This window comes from Musca autumnalis, unplaced genomic scaffold, assembly GCF_047663935.1.
Source record: "Musca autumnalis isolate F117 unplaced genomic scaffold, ASM4766393v1 scaffold_4, whole genome shotgun sequence".
Classification (NCBI taxonomy): Eukaryota; Metazoa; Arthropoda; class Insecta; order Diptera; family Muscidae; genus Musca; species Musca autumnalis.
Genome location: NW_027411977.1, coordinates 72,184,504 through 72,207,754, shown reverse-complemented (window position 1 = coordinate 72,207,754; position 23,251 = coordinate 72,184,504). Strand labels below are relative to the sequence as shown.

At 37.8% G+C, this 23,251-nt stretch overlaps 1 protein-coding gene across 7 annotated transcripts in view; it reads right to left on the bottom strand.

The window, feature by feature from the left end:
* Fife (regulating synaptic membrane exocytosis protein fife) overlaps positions 1-23,251 on the bottom strand; it is a 402,960-nt gene that overhangs the window by 266,130 nt on the left and 113,579 nt on the right. The window lies entirely within an intron of this gene.

The following is a 23,251-nucleotide window of genomic DNA, read 5'->3' as shown; positions in this document are numbered from 1 at the left end:
AACTCCTAATCCACATTTTTGTCGTCAAGTTCAAATTTCCAAAAAGGGCCACACAATTCTGAAGAGACCTTAAATACATTCGATCTGTCCGTAGGTGAAAGTTTCACTTCACATTAGCTGAGGGTATATCTCTGTCGGCAAAGCCGACTGACACTTTATTACTTGTACTATAAGAAAAAATTTTTGCAAACTTATAGGAATCTATGTCCTTTCCTTTAAAACTTATTAGTAAAGTTCCGCTAAAGTTCATATTTTTTGTTTTTTTTTAGTGTATTCTGTAATGCCATATACATACTTAAATTTGACCTAAGTTTCTATTCATGATTCCCACCCACCTCGGGAATAATTTTTCAATGTAGGTCGCGGGTTTAAGATTATCCAGTATTTATATGAGCTGCCATCTATTTCCAAAATTTAAATGGTTGGTCACAGACTAAATCTTCCCTAGAATATGGTTTCTATGTATGTATATATTAGGGTATTACTCTGTTATCTGACGACGTACATTAACATAAATGGCATCAATGGAAAGGTCAAAAATTATTCTTCCAAATATGACTTACGTTGGCGGTACGTGTCTCCCAGAAAGAACGCTAAAAGATATATTTTAAAAAATTTACCAATTTTCAGACAAAAATGTTGGTCTATTTAACCCGCTAAAATTTTTGGTTTTTTATGTTCTTTTGGAGATTGTTTTGCATCATAAGATAATCGGTACTTGGGCTCATGACATTTTGTATTAACAACATAAAACAATTTATATCGTGTACCACCTCCAGAGGGGAAAGGGGGGAGAATGCTATGTTCATCTGTTTTTAAAACAATATTCGCAGCAGCACAAAGCTGTAACCAGCGCATTAGCTTGATATTTGCACTGGAAACATTTTTGGCCGCTTTATACATACAAGTGGATCCACTGTGCAAATTCTGTGCAAATTTTTACATATTTCTTTTTAAATACACCACAATGTACAGAAAAATCTGTTGATGATATTTTTGCCGTATTTCTTTCTTTCCAATTAAATTTCACTTGATCGGGTTTTTTTGGTTGCATATCCTTCCGTACCAGCTGATACAATACATTTTGCTGTATATTACAATATCAACACAATGAATAAATGCCCATGATTACCATGACCATAAAATTCATTATTATGCCATGAAATGTGTGTTCAACTTTGGCCAATAATCGTTTATTTTACATCATTGCTTTCTCTTTTCCTATAGACATTTTTATACCCTCCATCATATGGAGGGTATAATTAAAATTGTCATTGCGTTTGTAACACATCGAAATATTCGTCGGAGACCCTATAAAGTATATATATTATTGATCCGCATAAAATTCTATGTCGATTTAACCATGTCCGTCTGTCTGCCGTCCGTCTGTTTGTTGAAATCAAGATACAGCTCGCAGTTTTAAAGACAGAGAGTCGATATTTGGTACAGAAGTTTTTACTACTTGCAGGATGGTTGGTATTGAAAATAAGATATGTCGGTCCACTTTTTGATATAGCCCCCATAGAACGGTACCTCCCGATTTTCGGTATTCTTAAGGTTTTAGCTTCATTATCCTACCAAAATGGCTGAAATTTGGTACGTGGTCTTCCTTAGGGTTTTATACCCCCAGAATTTTGTCGGTATCGATCCACGCCTTCATATAACCCCCATAGAACGGTACCTCCCGATTTTCGGTATTTTGAAGGTTTTAGCTTCATTATCCTACCAAAATGGCTGAAATTTGGTACGTGGTCTTCTTTAGGGGTACAAAACTTTCCCCCAGAATTTTGTCGGTATCGGTCCACACCTTCCTATAGCCCCCATATAACGGTACCTCCCGATTTTCGGTATTTTGAAGGTTTTAGCTTCATTATCCTACCAAAATGGCTGAAATTTGGTACGTAGTCTTCGTTAGGGGTACAAAACTTTCCCCCAAAATTTTGTCGGTATCGGTCCACACCTTCATATAGCCCCCATATAACGGTACCTCCCGATTTTCGGTATTTTGAAGGTTTTAGCTTCATTATCCTACCAAAATGGCTGAAATTTGGTACGTAGTCATTTTAGGGCTATAAAACTTTCCCCCAGAATTTTGTCGGTATCGGTCCACACCTTCATATAGCCCCCATAGAACGGTACCTCCCGATTTTCGGTATTTTTAAGGTTTTAGCTTCATTATCACACCGAAATGGCTGAAATTTGGTACTTAGTCTACGTTGGTGGTATAAAACTTTCCCCCAGAACATTTTCGGTATAGCCTTCATATAGCCCTCATAGAACTATACCTCCCGATTTTCGGTATTTTGAACGTCGTGGCCTCAATATTCCACCGAAATGGCTGAAATTTGGTATTTATACTTCGTTGGGTGTACTCAAACTTCCTCTTTAATTTTGTCGGTATAGGTCCACGCCTTCATATAGCCCCCATGGAAAGTTACCTCCCGATTTTCCGTATTTTGAAGGTTGTGGCTTCAATATTCCACCAAAATGACTGAAATTTGGAATTTAGTCTTCAATGTGATATAAAACTGTTCTCCAGAAATTTGTCTGTACAGGTCCACGCTTTCATATTGCCCCATTTCCGACTAAAATTCGTTGGTATAGATCACGCTTCGATATAGCCCCCTTAGAACGGTACCTCCCGATTTTCGTAATACTGAAGATTGTGACGTCAATGTCCCACCGAAATGGCTGAAATTTGTTATTTAGTCTTGCAAGAGTTATAAAATATTCCAGAAGAGTATTATCAGTATAGGTCCACGTCTTCCTATATCCCCATAGAAGCTTACTTCTTGATTTTCGGTATTTTTTAAGTTTTAGCCACATTCTCTTACCGAGATATAGGAAATTTGGTAGTTAGTCTTCTTTGAGTCTAAAAACTTTCCGTCAGAAATTTGTCGGTATAAATCTGTAAAATATAGAAAATTTTACATAAGCGCTGAAACTCTGCTCTGTATCCGCTAAACTATTGGGAGTTGAACCAAGTAACCTTTTGCAAAAATCTTCCAAATACAGTTCTCAACAATTCTTTAGAACATTCTGAAACTCTAAAATGCTTACTTCATGTTGTTTCAGCGGTATTTTGCATCATCTCTTTTACAACACGTATTTCAAACACAGTTCACACCAACAGTTTATTCTCGTATTTCGGATTTCACTACATTTTTGACATTTTTATTAAATCGTCGTTGAAAAATGTACTGAAAACAACGGCATAGAGGCATTTTACAACAATGACATGTTCTGAAGGGATGTGTATTACATTCCAAGGAATATGTTTCCAAAAGAAATTTTTCAGAAAAAATTAACGGGTTTGGAGATACGTTGCGAAATGTATAAAAATTGTGGAATTTTTGCATATATTTTGAAATTTGAGGCAATAAATGTAGTTTTTTCGAGTTCAATATTTCTCCAAATATTTTATTCTTGTCCTAACCTAAAAATTTGCTTCAGAGGTCAGAAGAAGATTCGCATCGGTTTCAGAGATATAGGCCCGAATTTCTTTAAAAACTCAATATTTAACCATCCTTAGATGGGGCCATAAAATCCGAGCTGGATCTGACACAACAAAACCCAACTAGGGCTTCTTGTCATTTGGGTCTGTGCTTTAAAAAAATCCTCGATTCGAATTGTTTGCACAATATCACCTTAAAAATGTTGCACAGTGTTATTCCATTTTACTTCAATACAACTTGTGGTGGAGGGTATAACAAGTTTGACCCGGCCGAACTTAACGCCGTTCTTACTTGTTTGTGTTTTATATGGTTTCTTGGCAAACATCCAAAAGAGCAAAGCCAACAAGTTGTTGTTGAATAAAAAGTGTTGGTACATACATACATATGTATATAACAAGAATTGTTTGCTTTTTAATTGAGTAAACTTGAACAACTTTAAGTGTTTAATTGGTACTACATAAGGAAACACTTTTTGTCTATGTTTTTAGCGATTAAACCCTTGGTGGCCCCGAGCTTCGCTAATGACTATGTATGTATGTATGCTGTCTGCATTTAAGGCAGGTATGCGATCTTTTACACCTCATTGTGATAGCTCACCACTGTGGCCTGAAATTGAAAGAGAAAATGAAAACAATATACTCACATTTTTGAATAGCATTTGAACTACTGTTCTTCTAGATCAAAGCCTTGACATTCTTTTCGACATTAACCTAACAATAGGGCGAAAATCTTTGCAAAAATGTGAATTCACCCGTGAAATTCCCTCTTGTTCATCATTACAATGAGTACTTGTAGATGGATGGAATCACTAGACAACTATGTTAACACTATTTTAGCAATATATTATATAAGGGCAGATATTCCCCATACTCATGGTTAGAGAAATATTCACTGAAAAAAAAAACAAAACAGAGTCGCATATCCACATTTACTAAAACGAAAAGAGAAAATAAATAAACTGTATAAAACAATAACACGTAAGCTGGACCATGTAATGGATATTGCTTGTATAGCGTTTGATTTGAATGGTTGCTCGTCCATAGTTTATATACTAGTTCAAATAATGTGCGGTTGATTGTATCAGTGGGCAGTAAGTTTTGTTGTTGGGGTCGTCTTCACAACAAGACTTTCATGATGCTGTTTCTTTCAAAGTTTTTCCTTGTTGCTGGGATATGTAAGTGTGTGGGTTTTATGTTTTACTTAATATTTAAAAGGAATAAAAGAACTTTAACTGAAATGAATATAACAACAACAACAACGTAAAGTCAATGAAACAACATGATTATAACCAACATTTGTGGTTTAACAAAACATGTCCAGATGTTTGGCCACAGAACGACAGGTCTTTCTGTCACAAGTTTTTTGATATGGATTTAAGAATGTATTGAGCATAACTGTATGTGTTTTTTTGGTATGAGGGCTACAAGAAAAGTTTCTGGCCTAATACTGAAAACGCTGAGTTTTGGCCCTGGCCGTCTTCAACAAACAGACAATGCTGCCGACGTTTTAGCCATTGCCTGGAAAACATTACAATTCATGAAGGAAACAAGTAAGAACGGCGTTAAGTTCGGCCAGGCCGAACTTGTTATACCCTCCACCACGAGTTGTATTGAAGTAAAATGAAAACAATTAGTTTCCTTTTCTTTATCAAGAAGACTAAATACCAAATTTCAGCAAGTTCGGTAAAACAATTTGGCTTCCGTTCCATGGATGGCTATATTAAAACGTCGATCTATACCTACAAATTTCTGGCGGAAAGTTTTTAGACTCAAAGAAGACTAAATATCAAATTTCCGATATTTCGGTAAAACCTTCAAAATACCGACATCAAGAGGTACGCTTCTAGGGGGATATAGGAACGCGCAGACCTATACTGATAATTCTCGTCTGTAATATTTTATAGGTGTCGGACGTAACTCCCAAAACGATTTTGGAAGATATCTCCGACTTGGTTTGCGGACATAACTCCCACATTTTTTGGACCTATGTCCGATCCCCCCTAGCGGACATAAGTCCCAATGGGAGTTATGTCCGTTTTTAAAATCAAAGTGATTTTAGTTAAATACAATTTGTATTTCAAATACATAAGAAAAAAATTAAAAAATTCGTTTCTCATTTCATAATATAATTTATAATCGATTTAAAATTTTTAAGAAAATTAAGTACAAAATAAGTAGTAGCCAATACAAATCGAACTATATTTAACATTTGCCATCGAAGCGCCACAGACGAAAATATTTTTGAAAAATAGCACGATTTTTTACAAAAATGTATTCACAATTTAAGAAGATAAAAAGTTTTTTTTTTTGTAAAAATATTCAAATACTGTGTGAAAAACAAAATGCGCCGCAGGCGAAAATATTTTTGATAAAAATCTCGCGATTTTCACAATTTAAGATAAAATGTTTTTTGTACAAATATTGAAATAATTTCTGAAAAACAAATGCGCCGCACGCGAAATATTTTTGAAAAAATCGAGCGATTCTTTAAAAAAATATTTTCACAATTTAAGAAGATAAAAAGTTTGTTGTAAAAATATTCAAATACTTTCTGAAAAACAAAATGCGCCGCTGCCGATAATATTTTTAAAAAAATTGCGCGATTTTTTACAAAAAGAATTTCACAATATAAGAAGATAAAACGTTTTTGTAAAAATATTCACTTTCTGAATAACAATACGCGCCGCAGGCGAAAATATTTTTGAAAAAAATCCCGCGGTTTTTTACTACAATATTTTCACAATTTAAGAAGATAAAAAGTTTTTTTGTAAAAATATTCAAATACTATGTGAACAAGTAAAAAAGTATCAATCGGCTTTGTCGACAGAGATATGTATACCCTCAGCCTGTGCAAATAGAAACACTTTTTTCACAAAAAACATGTATTTAGGGGGTTTCAAAATTTTGGTCGTATGAACCGACAAAAATGTTGATTAGGATTAAAGTTCAAAAAATTTGCGGAAAAGGTACTTAAACGAATGGACCGACATAGACCATGGGGGTGCCATAGGGGGTTTTTACACCCTTCGGGCTGTTTTCTCAAGAAGTATGGACTTGGCCCTGAAACAACTTTTACCATCGTAATTGAGGCAGCGAATGTAAGTTGCTACAACATAAATCAAAGTGATTCAATAGCAGGTCTTAAAGTGAACTTATCCAAAATTTTGTGTGGGAGGTACGGGATGGAGTGGACAAATATAGTCCATATTCGAACCTGATCTGTATCTGGTAGATATTATGAGAATGTGTAAGGTATGGACCAAATCGGTCACTCCCATCAAGAGTTATCGTGCGCACAATTTTTCCGAATATTTTTTACCTTTTGTGGGGTAGGTACCTGATGGAGTGGACCGATATGGCTTATCTACGAACTTAAAGTAAGTTTGGAAACTATATTACGAAGGCCAAATTTTGGCCGGAATCGGCATTTCCGTTCGAGAATTATCTTGCGGTTCCACCAATAAACATGGTGTCATAGGGTTTGTTTTTCAACTTTCAGGCTATTTTTCAGGAAGTATGGAGTTGCCCCTGAGGAAACTTGTACCTTCGTATAGGGGACAGTGAATACAAGATGTTACAACAAAAACCAAGGCAATTTGAGAGCAGGTCCTAAACTGAACTTTTCTGAAATTTTGTGTGGGAGGTACTCGAAGGAGTTTACCGATTGAGTCCATATTGGAACCTCATCTAGGTCTGGTAGAAATTTCATTATGTGAAAAGTATGGACCAAATCGGTTATTCCCTACAAGAGTTATCGTGCGCACAAGTTTTGCGACAATTTTTGAACATTTGTGGGGGAGGTACCTGAAGGAGTGGACTGATATAATCCATATTTGAACTGAAACTAAGTTTGGACAAAATATTACGAAAGCCAAATTTTGGACCGAATCGGCAGATCCGTTCGAGAGTTATCTTGCGCTCCAACCACTACACACGGAGTCAAAGGGTTTTTTGTAACTTTCAGGCTATTTTCTCAGGAAGTATGGACTTGCCCCTAATAAAACTTACAGCGTCGCATGGAGGACAGCGAATACAACTTGCGTAAACAAAAATCAAAGCGATTCGAGACCAGGTGAAAGTGAATTTTTCCGAATTTTTGTGTGAGAGGTACCCGAAGCAGTGAACCGATTGAGTCCATATTGGAAACTCATCTAAGTTTGGTAGAAATTACACGATGTGCAAAGTATGGACCAAATCGGTTATTCCCTACAAGAGTTATCATGCGAACAAGTTTTGCGACATCTTTTGAACATTTGTGGGGGAGGTACCTGAAGGAGTGGACCTATATGGCCCATCTTCGAACCTAAATAGAATCTGGACAAAATATTTCGATACCCAAAATTTGAACCGAATCGATTGATCCGTTCGAGAGTTATCGTGCGCACCAGCCTGCCAGACAGACAGACAGACAGACGGACGGACATTGCTAGATCTACTCAAAATTGTCTGAAACGGATATCGTACAAACATACTTGGGGTCTAAAACCATTATTTCGATGAGGCACATTTTTGGTCGTATCAAAGTGTAAATACCCTCTTTAGCCTAAAGGCTGAGGGTATAAAAACAAAATACGCCGCAGGCGAAAATATTTTTGAAAAAAATCGCGCGATTTTTTTATAAAAATATTTTCACAACTTTTAGAAGATAAAACGTTTTTGTAAAAATTTTCAAACACTTTCTGAAAAGCAATAAGAGCCGCAGGCTTAAGTATTTCTGGAAATAATCACCCGATTTTCTCAACAAATATTTTATAATTCCGTTTACATTCTAACTTCAACTCTTAAATTTAGAAAAGTTTTTATAACTTTAAATTTCAAAATAAGCAAAGAAATAATTTTGAAATGAAAAAAGTCGTTGGGAGTTACGTCTACATTTTTTTTTTTTGGGTGTTATGTCCGCCTTGCCTCACGGACATAGCTCCCAATAAATTTCTGGAGTTATGTCCGCAAAGCGCAGCGGACATAACGTCCAAAATCGTTTTGGGAGTTATGTCCGTGGGAATTATGTCCGGGCTCCTATTTTATAACCCCTTGGAAGACTAAATACCAAATTTCAGTCTTTGGGGGGATATTGACGTCACAACCTTCCGAATTATGAAAATCGGGAGGTACCGTCCTATGGAGGCTATATGAAGGCATGGACCTATACCGATAACTTTCTAAGATAAAGTTTTATACCCCCAACGAAGACTATATACCAAATTTCAGCCATTTCGGTGTGATAATGAGGCTAAAACAATCAAAATACCGAAAATCGGGTGGTACCGTTCTATGGAGGCTATATGAAGGCGTGGACCTGTACCGACAACTTTTATTTGGAACGTTTAATACCCTAAATAAATACCAAATAGCACATTTCAACCATTTCAGTGGAATATTGAGGCCACAACCTTCAAAATACCAGAAATAGGGAGGTACCGTTCTATTAGGGATATACTAAGCCGTGGACCTGTACAGACAAGTTTCTGAGGGAAAGTTTTATACCCCTAACAATCAATTTTCAGCCATTTCTGAGGAATATTGAGGGCACAACCTTCCAAACACCGAAAATCGGGAAGTACGTTCTATGGGGGCTATATGAAGGCGTGGACCTACAAATAACAAAAGCTCTATCTTACAAATTGCGAGCTGTATCTTGATTTCAACAAACGGACGGACAGACGGACTTCGTTATATCTGCAACTTTGCAATAATGCTTATATAAATAGAAGTTATCAAATTTCGTCTTTGTGATAAGCCTGATGAGCTGAATAACCACCAGCGAAACGATCATAGCATATTGGTTAGATGTTTGGGACTTCGTTAAATATCACGACGAAAAACGATGACCACGCCTTTTATTATTTATGTGCGGGAATAAAAAGAAGTCATTGAGTGTCAAGTCAGGCCTGTATGGCAAATGGTCCATCAATTCCAAGTTCTGGCCAGTCAAAAAGCACTGGTTTGAACCGATGTGTCCTGGATGCAACGAGAACAAACATAAACATACAGACAGCTGTTCATGCAATATAGATTGTTTGCGGGTTGAAATGCCCAAAGATGCCTCCATACCAAGGTATATAACATGGCGATCTTGCACTATACGTTCATGCATGGCTTCATTTTTTTCTGGCAAAACGATCGTTTTTGGCGAGTGTTCGTCACAATTGAATTAACTAAAGCAGTTTTTCATAGTACTTTATGATGGCGCTACATCGATACACTCTTGACGTGATAATCCACGTTGAGAAAAATGATGTGATTTTTGGTATTTTGGCCTCAAAATCCCACCTAAATGGCTGAGATTTAGTCTCCCTTAGTATACCCCTAAGGTATATATCAGAAGAGAATTATAAGTATAGGTCCACGTTTTCATACCGCCTCCACAAAGGGATACCTCACGATTTTTGGTACTTTAAAGGTTGTGGCCTCTATATCGTACCAAAATGGCTGGCATTTGGTAATTATTCTTTGCAGTGGTTATACGCCTTTCCACCTGAAATTTGTCGCTATAAGTCCAAGTCTTCATATAGCCACCATAGAACGGAACCTGCCTATTTTCGGTACTTTTACGGTTCCTGTCTCAATATCGCGCCAAAATGGCTGGCATTTGGTATTTAGTCTTCGTATACGGGGTAAATTTCCACCAGAAACTAGTCGCTATAGGTCCAAGTCTTCATATAGCTCCCCATAGAACGGTACCCCCGGATTTTCGGCATTTTAAAGGTTTCGGCGTCATTACCAAACCGAAATGTATAAAATTTGACTCAACATGAAGCAAAAAAAATGGTTTGTGCCTAATGTGCATTACATTCATAAAAACAATTGTGGTTGCAAAATGAAAAGTTTCTTTGAAATTTTCCTATTGTTTTCAATTTAAATGATATTTTGTTAATTTTTTTCGGGTTTCCTTTTGAGCTGCTCAAAAGCACCTCACCACAACAGAAGATTTTATAAAATCTACTTTTATAAACATTAGAATTCCTTTTAAATTTTACTTCTGAATAATAATGAACGGATTGAGGTGAGTGGTATTGTTTTCTCTTTTTTGTCAGTGCTATTCATGTGTTTTTCTATGTACATACATATATCATATTTACGCATAATACAATTATTTCCAGCTCTCAACTGATAAACTTTTTTTCTGTTCGTTCAAAGCTCCCACACACATTTTTTGTATGTGGTTTTCACAGATAACACAGCATAAGCCATGAAAAAAATGCAAATTTCCAGAAGGGGAAATTTTAGATTTTTTTTTTTTTAATTTTGTTAATGGTTTGTTTTTTTTTGCAATTAGATGTTAGGCTAACGCACATTGATACGACCATGGATGGATGAACTCTGTTTTAGAAAATTTGTGGACACAGTCGGTTCAGTTGTCCTCTTTCGCTTGGGTGGATGGTATTGCCACCAACAGGTTTGCCGCTGGATTAACCAATGCGGTCTTCGCTCACAATTTACAGTTTGTAGAGCTTCTTCTCCTGTTTTGCCTTGCTTTCTGCACCGCTCGCACTCGTCCAGAAGTTTCGTTAGTTATGCACAAATTGATTGGTCAGATATATGCAGAAAGTTCAATACGAAGTTCAATAGAACAGATTCGTAATAGGATTTGTTCTCGCTCAAAAAGCCCGTTTCGATGGTTGAACAAAAAAACGTTTATAAGATCGTCACAGGTGACGAATCATGGGTTTATTCAGATTAGCCCGAAACAAAAAAGCAATCGACGGTCAACTCTTAAACAAGTTGTTCTTGGAAGAATCATTTCGTAGCAAATGGTTTCTTTGGCAAAACTGGTCATGTGTCGATTATTTCGCTAGAGCAACTGAAGTTTGCAGGGAAATTAAAAAAAAAAAAACAACAAGAGAAGACCAATCAATCGTTGTGCATCATGACAATGCGAGTTCACACACATCGAAGCAATCTTGGACCGGCCATCCTACTATGAAAAAACGAAAGAAAAGAAAAAACAACCCTCTCTAAAGTTGACGAACCCCACAAACGTTTTAAGGACCATGATCTGCGAATTTGCACCTGGAATGTTCGCGCTCTTTATAGAGAAGGTGCAGTTTACGCATTGGCAGATGTACTTGAAAAGTTCAAGACCGACATTAGTGCCATACAGGAAATACGACGGGTTGGGAAAGGCGTCACAACAACACCTAAAGGGGACGCACATGACACAAAGCATGAGTTTGGTTGCGTATTTGTAGTTGGTCGGAGGTAAAACATCTGGTCTCCAGCTTCACCCCAGTGAATGAAAGACTCGCTGCAATTCGATTAAAAGCAAAATTCTTCAACATCAGCTTTATTTGCGCTCATGCTCCCACTGAAGACAAGGACGAACAGAGCAAAGAAATATTTTACGAGCGCTTAGAAGAAACTTATTACCGTTGCCCTGCCCATGACATTAAAATTATTCTAGGCGATTTTAATGCCAAAATTGGAAAGGAGATTATCCTTGGCCCAACAGTCGGGAAATTCAGTCTCCACAGTGAAACATCTGACAATGGTATGAGGCTGATAGATTTTGCAGCTGCAAGAAACATGGTAGTTAGCAGCACCTGATTTAAACATCTCGACATCCATAAGGGCACCTGGCTGTCTCCAGATCAGAAAACAAGAAATCAAATCGATCACGTTGTGATAGATGGAAGACATTCATTGAGCGTGTTGGATGTGCGTTCGTTCCGAGAAGCAACATAGACTCGGACCACTACCTTGATGCAGCAAAGGTACGCACCCCGTTAAAGGTAGCAAACAAAGTACGAACAGACACAACACGAATGTTAGACATCGGTAAGCTGCAATCACAACAGATAGCCACAGCATATTCCATTCAACTAGCCCAATTGCTTAATCAAAGCACTCCTCACCCCGATAACATATCAGCACAATGGCAAAACATTGCCCACTCCATGCAAAGAGCCGCAAAATCCATACTTGGATACCAGAGACCTCCACCAAGGAATCCATGGTATGACCAGGAGTGTAATGCTGCTACCGAAGAAAAAATGCGGCATATAGAGCTACTCTACAATCAGTAGAAACGCGTGGCGCACGAGAGAGGTATCGAGAGAAAAGGAGAGAGGAGAAACGTCTTTTCAGCAGGAAAAAGAGAGAAATGGAAAGACGGGAGTGTGAAAAAATCGAGATGTACAGGAGCCAGAATGAAGTCCGAAAGTTCTACCAAAGAGTGAAACATCAAACTGATGGCTTTGGTACAGGCACATCCTCCTGTAGAAACCAGCAAGGTAATTTGGTAACTGATACAGATAGTGTGCTCAGGATATGGAAAGAACATTTCTCCAAACTGTTGGTATCCAATAGCAGCGAAGACGACGAAGATACCATAGTCCCAATCCCAGAAGATGGTATTGAATGTATACCGCCCAGCCAAGATATCGGCTGAAAGATAAATCGGCTGAAGAATAGAAAAGCAGCAGGAGCCGATGGCTTACCAGCCGAGCTGTTCAAAACCGGAGGCGACACGCTGATAAGGTGTATTCATCAGCTAGTTAGCACCATCTGGCAGGAAGAACGAGTACCCGACGATTGGAACCTGAGCATCCTGTTCCCTGTCCACAAGAAATGAGATAAGACTGTATGTTGTAACTATAGGGACACAAGTCTTCTCCCTATTGCCTACAATACAGTTTCAGGTATGTTATGCGAACGACTAAAGCTTATGGTGAACGAAATAATAGGATTGTGGCTTTAGATCTGGCAAACCCACCGTTGACCAGATATTTACCCGGCGGCAAGTACTGCAGAAGACCCAAGAGATACGGATCCTATCACCTTTTTGTCGATTATAAAGCAGACTTCATATATACAAACAGCCATATGTTACCTGCTTATGCTGATGGTACAGACATCTTGGGACGATCTGTAAAAGAAGTAACCGATACCTTTATAAAGGTCGAAGGAGAATCTGCTAAAGTGGGTCTTGCGGTAAACGGCGACAAGACCAAGTTGATGGTGCGTCCATAGAGATCGGGCCAACTGTTGACGTTGGTTCCTATAATTTTGAGGTAGTAAGGGACTTCGTCTACCTCTGCACCGCCGTAAACATAACCAACAACATCAGTTGTGAAATACGAAGAAGAATAGTATTGGCCAACAGATGCTACTTCGGGCTGAGTAAGCAGTTTAGGAATAAAGCCACATCTCGTCAAACAAAAATAACACTTTACAAAACACTGATACTACCCGTGCTGATGTATGGTTCAGAAGCCTGGGTACTTGCGCAAGCAGACAAGGCAGTGCTTGGTGTGTTTGAAAGAAAAATTCTTCGAAAGATCTATGGACCAATCTGCGTTGACGGTAAATACCGACGTATGAACCACGAGTTATATCTGCTATACAACGACATCAGTGTAGATAAACGTATCGAGATGCAACGATTGCGTTGGCTAGGCCATATCATAAGAATGAGCGATGATGAACCCGCTAAAAAGGCGTATAAATTCGGGCCGCATTGCGGTGCATGCAGAATTGGCAGGCCAAAGAATAGATGGCGCAAACAAGTGGATGAAGAGATGACAAGGCGGGGTATTCCAGAAAGCGAAGCACTAAAATAGAGAGGGTTAGAGATCTTTTCTTAGTTCGGCTTATGGAATAAATGTTCTGTAATGGCCCAGCTAAGTAAGTAAGTACCCGTAGTTTGACATTTGAGGTTCCCTGCAATCACTAAAAATCTCCATCAAAAAATTGTCAACATAGGTTCATGTTTAGGTCTCGACACTTCTCCACCAAAAATTGTTTACATAAGTCCATGTTTTGGTATAGACTCCATATTACGGTATCTACCGACTTTCGGTATTTTGAAAGTTTTAACTACATCTTTTGACATTTAAGGTTCCCTGACCTATCCTAACTTTTACCCCAAAATATAACAGTACCTCCCAATTTTTGGTATTTTGAGGATAAAAGTTATGTTTTTACCGAATTTTAGTGTATTGAGGCTTTCAGTTACAATTTTTAACCGAACTATCTGTAATTTAATTATTCCGAAGCCAAACGTAATGCTTTTTTACTTTTTTTATACCCTCAGCATTTATGCTAACGAGGGTATATACACTTTCATACGGGCAAAATGTGCCTCATCGAAATAATGGTTTTAGACCCCAAGTATGTTTGGACAAAATGTGTTTCAGACAATTTGGAGTCGATTGAGCAATGTCTGTCCGTCCGTCTGTCTGTCTGGCTGGCTGGAGCGCACGATAACTCTCGAACGGATCAACCGATTTGACCCAAAACTTGGCTTTCGTAATATTTTACCCAAATTAGTTTAAGTTCGAAGATGGGTTATATCGGTCCACTCCTTCCGGTACCTCCCCACAAAAGTTCGAAAATGTTCGGAAACTTTGCAAATCGTGAAATGTCTGCCAGACTTAGATGAGGTTCTAATATAGGCTCAATCGGTCCACTCCTTCGGATACCTCCCACACAAAATTTGGGATAAGTTCAGTTTAGGGCCATCTATCGAATCGCTTTGATTTTTGTTTCAGCAACTTGTATTCACTGCCCTCATACGACGGTACAAGTTTCATCAGGGGCAAGTCCACACTTCCTGAGAAAATAGCCTGAAAGTTCCAAAAAACCCCTATGACACCGTTTGAGGTGGTTGGAGCTCAAAATAACTCTCGAACGGATCTGCCGATTCGGTCCAAAATCTGGCCTTAGTAATATTTTGTCTAAACATAGTTTAAGTTCGAAGATGAGCCATATCGGTCCACTCCTTCAGGTACCTCCCCCACAAACGTTCAAAAATGTTCGGAAAATTGTTCGTAGCGTAACTCTTGAAGGGAGTGGCCGAATTGGTCCATACTTTACACATCCTAATGTATCTACCAGATATAGATCAAGTTTAAATATGGACTATATTTGTCCACTCCATCCGGTGCGTCCCACACAAAATTTCGGATAAGTTCACTTTAAGACCTGCTCTCGAATCTCTTTGATTTTTGTTGAAGCAACTTACATTCGCTGCCTCAATTACGATGGTAAAATTTTTTTCAGGGGCAAGTCCATACTTCTTGAGCAAACAGCCCGAAGGGTGCAAAAACCACCTATGGCACCATATGTAATGGCTGTAGATCCACTTCCATAATGATCAATGTCTATCCCTTACTTTTAGTATCTTCTTCGCAAAACTTTTGATCTTTAATCCTAATCAACATTGTCGGATCAAACGCCCAAAATTTTTAAAACCCCTTTTTTTGGAAAAAAAATTGTTTCAATATACACAGGCTGAGGGTATATCTCTGTCGGCAAATACTTTTTTACTGATACTTTTTTACTTGTTTACTGTTTTTTCTTGTGCCTTCATAGGTTGCCGGTAGGAGGATAGTTGATGTCGGTCCAATCCGACAGATTCTCTTTCATTTATGTCAGTAAATCTGACGGACACTTTCTAACACGCTTTACTCCATCCAATCAGTTTTCGATTGTTTTGTGTGAAGTTGTTGCTGTGAAATGTATGTGTATGTGTTAGCATTTGTCTATCCATTGAGTTGGAAAAATTATAATAAAATAAATACCGTCATTAACCTTGAACTGTTAGGCGTGTCAAAATGTTTGGCAGATAGACACGTATATGTCCGTTGTCTATATCACATTTATATATGTACAAATTCAAGCAATAACAACAATACTTTACTCTATTACAAATATGTCATAAATACCCAATGAGGCCAGACGGGGACATTTTTGAAGAAATGAAGGAGGTATGTATCTTTCAAATATTCCACGTGTACTTTGTAGTGGTTTAGATAGATCGAGAATATTATATACAAAACAACAAGTGTTGCATGTCCCTGCAAATAAAATGAATATTTTTGCCGCAATATTACAAGCTATACAACCACATACAAATCTTAAAAAGGGTCTGGAATTTAATGTATTTAAATTAAATTTGGCCTCAATATTACAAGCGATAAAGCCACATTAAAAAACGAAAACTTAAAAATGTACTTCCAGACCTATTTAAATCAAATTAACGATTTGCAATATCTCACACTTTAAGGCACTGATATTACCAGAGACATTGTATAGATCAGAAAATTGGTAATTGAAGAAGCAGATATGGCAGTATTTTAAATATTTGTTTGTACAATAATCATGACTGCAGTTAATATTAAGGCAATGTATTAAGGAAATAATCTAATGCATATAAAATAAAATTTAGAGGACATTTTTAAGAAAACTATTAAAATTACATCTCTTATGCCACCATTGTCCGTTGTACATTCCAAGTCAAATTTTTATTCTACACTGCAAATAATATTTATTCAACATTTCGACATTTATTTGAATTGTTTTAGTGGCACCAACAAAATAAATTCCAAGGCCATAGAAAAAGTGACAGCAAAGAATTTCACTTCACTTCCGTTTTAACTGATATCTGGTTTCGTTGGCATCACTTTGCCAAGAATACAATTGTATTGAAAGAAGAAACTTTCAACAATTGCAGGTTTCGAACAAAATAAAACTACAAAAAATAAAAACACTAAAATAGAGAAGAGAAAAAGTTTCACAACAGTCAAGCAGTCAAGCGTACAGTCAGACAGACAGGCAGCGCATCCAAATTCACTTGGAACTCTGTAGCAAAAATATGGTATTCATATAATATTGAAATTTGCATAATTATTCTGTGGTTGAAAAAATTAAAAAGAAAAAAAAATAACATTCATTTGTATTCTAACTACAATTGGCCAAACCACAAAATAGTTCCAGTTTTTTTTATGGGTAAGAATTTTAAGGTGAAAGGAAAACACACTAATTTCTTTATATAGATAAAATTAAAGGAACAGAGAAAAACATTTTTTTTGGAAAAAAAGACTCGACTTTATTAAAAAAAAAATATTTTTAGTTTCAAAATAAACCAAACTAATGTTTTAAAAATTTCCTCTTCTATTTAGGTTTAAAAAACCCTGATATATTGTTGGTTTTCTAAATTTTCTATGTTTTTGTTTTATATATTTGTTTTTCTGTTTTTTTTTCATGCAAAGTTTTAATAGTTGAAAATTTGTTTGAAATAATCATAAATGAGTGTTTTCAATATGAAATCGTACAACTGTGGCTCATCGTTTAGTTTTATTAACATCACATCACGTGTTTGAATTAAATGACGTGGGACTGACTGAACATTCAGCATTTATGGTCGTTTTATTGGTTAAATGTTTTGGAATTGCAATAAAATAAAAATCTTATTAATCTGATATGTTGTTGTAAATATGCATGTAGATGTGGACATATACTAAATTTTTGTCCTATATGTTTTCATATAATATTTCATAAGATATTCCTTGAGAGAACGTTCGTTCTAATATAATACTCAACTACAAAACTTGGATATAAATCCTGATGAATTAAGTTCGACTGGCACCCTTCCCCGTGAGAAAATCATTAAGCTTTGAACATTGTCAGCTTGAAAGGGCTATAAAACACTGACCTATGCAAGAACCAATATGTGAAATAAAAAAAAAATGATAAGAATTTTGTGATGAATTTAAAATATATATCTTAAAACTCTGTACTGAATTCAACAGACATATTGGCATGGCAAAATAGACATAGAAATTGATCATGGTGGAGCTCAAATGATAGTAAATATCCTCTGCCTCATCCTCTAACTGAGTATATTATAGTTTTTGCAAACATGTTTTCATATTTTTCTTATAATATTAATAAACAGGCCAACAAAATTTTTTGTTCGAATATTTTTCATATAAGAATAAAATAAACCGTGTATTAATAAATGTAGGAAACAATTTTGCCCGGACAGACAACCAAATATATTTTCGGAGAAAATTATTATGGATAACGATACAAAAACGATAATACCTGAATATCACATTGAAAGTACTTGCTTAGCTGCCCTATTACAGAACATTTGTTCCATAGGCCGAACTAAGAAAAGATCTCCATTTCTCTCTGTTTATTGCTTCGCTTTCTGGAATACCGCGCCTTTTCATCTCTTCATCCACTTGTTTGCTCTATCTATTCCTTGGCCTGCCAATTCTGCGTGCAACGCCAAGCGGCCCGTATTTATACGCCTTTTTAGCTGGTTCATCGTCGCTCATTTTTATGATATGTCCTAGCCAACGCAATCGTTGCATCTCGATACGTTAATATATACTGATGTCGTTGTATAGCAGATATAGCTCGTGTTTCATGCGACGTCGATATTCACCGTCAACGCAGATTCGTCCGTAGATCTTTCGAAGAATTTTTCTCCCAAACACACCAAGCGCTGTCATGTCTGCTTGCGCAAGTACCCAGGCTGCGGAACCATACATCAGCACGGGTAGTATCAGCATTATTTTTGTTTGACGAGATGTAGCTTTGTTTTTAAACTGCTTACTAAAACCAAAGTAGCATCTGTTGGCCAATACAAATCTTCTTTTTTATTTCACAACTGATGTCGTTTGCGTTGCGTTTACGGCCGTGCCGAGGTAGATGAAGTCTTTTACTATCTCAAAATTGTAGAAACCAACTTCAACAGTTACCGCCAGACCCACTTTAGCAGATTCTTCCTCGACCTTCGTAAAGGTATCAGTTCATATATCATCAGCATAAGCAAGTAACATATGGCTATTGGTGTAGATTGTGCCACTTCTTTTGACGTTTGCCTCACGTATAACCTTTTCTTGCAGGATGTTGAGAAGATCACACGAAAGGCTGTATCCATGCCTGAAACGTCTTTTGGTAGAAAACTCTTCGGAGAGGATCTTTCTTATTTTAACTGAAGATCTTGTGACAGTTAAAGTAATTTTACAAAGTCCAATGAGCTTTGCGGGGATACCAAATTCAGACATGGCTTGGAATACCTTTGAACGTAGTGGGTTGTCGAAGGCTGCTTTATAATCGACAAAAAGGTGGTAGGTGTCGATCTGCATCTATTGGGTCTTCTCCAGAATTTGCCGCAGGGTGGACTTGCGAGGTATAAAACCGCATTGGTATGGTCCAATTATTTCGTTGACCATGGGCTTTAGTCGTTCGCACAAGTCGGCGGACAAGATCTTGTAGGCAATCGAGGTATAAAGCCGCATTGGTATGGTCCAATTATTTCGTTGACCATGGGCTTTAGTCGTTCGCACAAGTCGGCGGACAAGATCTTGTAGGCAATCGGGAGTAGACTTATGTCCCTATAGTTGGAGCATAAAGTCTTATCTCCTTTCTTATGGACGGGATACAGGATGTTCAGGTTCCAATCGTCGGGTACTCGTTCTTCCTACCAGAGGGCGCTAACTAGCTGATGCATACACCATATCAGCGTGTCGCCTCCGGTTTTAAACAGCTCGGCTGGTAGGCCATCAGCTCCTGCTGCCTTATTGTTCTTCAGCCGATTTATTGCTGTCTTTACCTCATCTTGGCTGGGCGGTATACATTCAATACGATCTTCTGGGATTGAATCTGTGGTATCTTCGTCGTCTTCGCTACTATCGGATACCAACAGTTTTGAAAAATGTTCTTTCCATATACTGAGCACACTGTCTGTATCAGTTACAAATTACCTCGCTGGTCTCCACAGGAGGAGGTGCCTGTACCAAAGCCATCAGTTTGATGCTTCACTCTTTGGTAGAATTTTCGGACTTCATTCTGGCTCCCGTACATTTCGCTTTTCCATCTCTTATTTTACCGGCGGAAAAATCGTCTCTCCTCTCTTCTTTTCTCCCGATACCTCTCTCGTGTGCTACGCGTTGCTACGGATTGTAAAGTAGCCCTATATGCCGCATTTTTCTCTTCGGTAGCAGCACGACACCCCTGATCATACCATGGATTCCTTGGTGGAGGTCTCTGGTATCCAAGTATGGATTTATCGGCTCTTTGCATGGAGTGGGCAATGTTTTGTCATTGCGATGATATGTTATCAGGGTGAGGAGTGCTTTGATTAAGCAATTGGTCCAGTTGAGTGGATTATGCTGTGGCTATCTGTTGTGATTGCAGCTTACCGATGTCTAACTTTCGTGTTGTGTCTGTTCGTACTTTGTTTGCTACGTTTAACCGGGTGCGTACCTTTGCTGCAACAAGGTAGTGGTCTGAGTCTATGTTTGCTCCTCGGAACGAACGCACATCCAACACGCTCGATGAATGTCTTACATCTATCACAACGTAATCAATTTGATTTCTTGTTTTCTCTGAAGACAGCCAGGTGCCCTTATGGATGTAGAGATGTTTAAATCTGGTGCTGTTACCATGTTGTTTGCCGCTGCGAAGTCTATCAGCCTCATACCATTGTCAGATGTTTCATTTTGGAGACTGAATTGTATGTTGTAGCTGATCTATGGTATATCGGAGGCTTACAAATATCGTCTCCAGATTCATTACGGCTGATGAGAGAATTACCACAATCCCTAAAAAAGCAATGTTTTTTAAGATCCGGCCGAAAAGAAAGATGAACAGACCAAGGATATATACTACGAGCGCCTACAGAGAGCACGTGACCGCTGTCTTGGCCATGAGATAGGAGATTTAAATGCCAAAATATCTTTTGTCCCAGGGTCAACAAGTTCAGCCTTCATGAGGTAACATACGACAACGGAATGTGGCTGATCGATATTGCAGCGGCAAAAAACATGGTAATGAAAAGCAGCAGGAAACCAACAAGAAACCGGATTGATCAAGCCTACTCCGCTTAACAGACCCACATGCAGGAAGACGGCACACATTGTCTCGATCATGGTGCAAGAAAGAAGGTGATACAATAATTGGTGTGTCTTTTTGCTTACTAATTGTTGCTGAAACACATTTTTCAGCAACTTTTTCTTTATACAACTGTCAGTTTTAGAAACATTTGTAATAATTATTACAAATTATCGAGTACGCAGACAGGCATAATACCAACTGATGTCTTCATTTGCTGTCAAAACATATTTTTAGTCAAAAATAATTAACAAATATTTCTCTTCTATAAAGAATATCTGTGTACAACATCTTTATTTAAGCTTCGCGAAGAATATTACCATTTTCTTCTACCTTTTTTGAAGACTACGGACTGAATTCGCCATTTGGATCACTTTCTTAAATTCGCCTGAAAAAAAGAACGCGGCGTACAGAGCTACCTTGCTTTCAGTAGCAACACGAAGCGTATTTTCAGGAGAAAAGAGAAAGAGCATGAAAAACGTGAGCGTGAGAAATTCGAAATGGTCAGTAGGGCGATTCTCTAACTCATTTTCATTCAAATAAAAGTTGAGAACACTCTTGCAATCGATAGAACTTTACGACTAATTTTTATTCGTCGGTAGAATGAGTTCAGACACATTCTCCTGCTAACACGATGATGGGAATCTGGCAACTGATACAGATAGCGTACTGGGGATCTGGAAGAACCATTTGGTGATGCTTTTAGTAGCGTATATGGGGCCCTGAATAAATCCACTCCAGCCTACTATGTCTCGTACACAGTTTGTGCAAATTACAGAGGCTTAAGTCTCCTACACATCGCTTACAAAATGCCAATACCAATACCAATGTGGTTTTAGACCCGGTAAATCAACAATTAACCAAATCTTCACACTGCGCCAAATACTAGAGAAGATCTATGAAGGACAGATCGACACATACCAACTGTTCGTCGACTATAAGGCTGCCTTCCACATCCCAATTAGATCAAAGGTGTTCCAAGCCGTGTGAGAGTTTGGCATCCCTGCAAAACAAATACGATTATGCAGGATAACATTGGGTGACACAAGAGCAGCCGTTAAAATAGGAGAGAACCTCTCCGAGCTCTTTAAAACAAAACTAGGTTTCAAACAAGGTGACCGTTTATGGTATTAACACGCAAGATGTCCAGTATCCGCGGACAAACTGTGGATGTTGATAACTACAATTTTGAGGTAGTACTATTTCCCTCGGCACCGCCATTATTATAATTAACAACATCAGTTTTGAAATCAAGAGATGAATAATATTGCCCAACAGATGCTACTGTGGTCTAAGTAAACACTTCAAATGCAAAACCACATCTCTTCAAACCAAACCGTCACTCCACCAGATACTGATACTAACAGTACTTATATATGGGCCTGAAGCATGGGTACTTGAGAGCAGATGAGGCAAAACTTGGTGTGTTTGAGAGAAAAATTCTTCGAAAGAGTTATGGACCAATATGCGTGGACGGCGAATTTCGACAAGCTGTACCAGCCTAACCGCATCTATATAGAAAACTTCATCTAGCTACAATGCTTGCGTTGGCTTGGACATGTCAGAAGGATGGTTAAAGATGACCCCGCGAGAAAGGCATATGCCCCAAGGGAAGTCCAAAAATTCATTGGAAAGACCAAGTTGAAGATAATAGCACAAAACAAGGCATCAAAATTGGAGATTTAAATCAGAAGATAGGTGCTTTTGGAAATCTATTCATAGTTCGGCTTATGGAACAAGACGTTCTATTTAGTAAAAAAGCCATCTATGTAAGTTAGTATTTCAGGAAGTATGTCTTCCCCTAACAAAAAATAAATAAGTTTGTATTGTTGTAGTGATGATTACAACGGCTACTCGTTATTAAATTTTCCACACGATACGAGAAGTGGCCTTAAACAGGATTAAAATGCACAAGCATTAAACGTTTGTAAAGATGGTACCTGAATGAATGGACCAACGCACTCCATCTTAGAATTCGAACATTCCTTTCGATGGTTGTCGTGCCAAACAGCCATTTTAAATGCCAAGCACGAAATAAAAAATTATTTCGTTGTAATCATAATCTCCACACATTCGTTGAACATTTTCCAACAGCCACCGAACTGCACTTAACTAAAATGTTGAACTTTTGTAAGGGAGGTAGCCGATGGTATTATCCAATATAGGTCT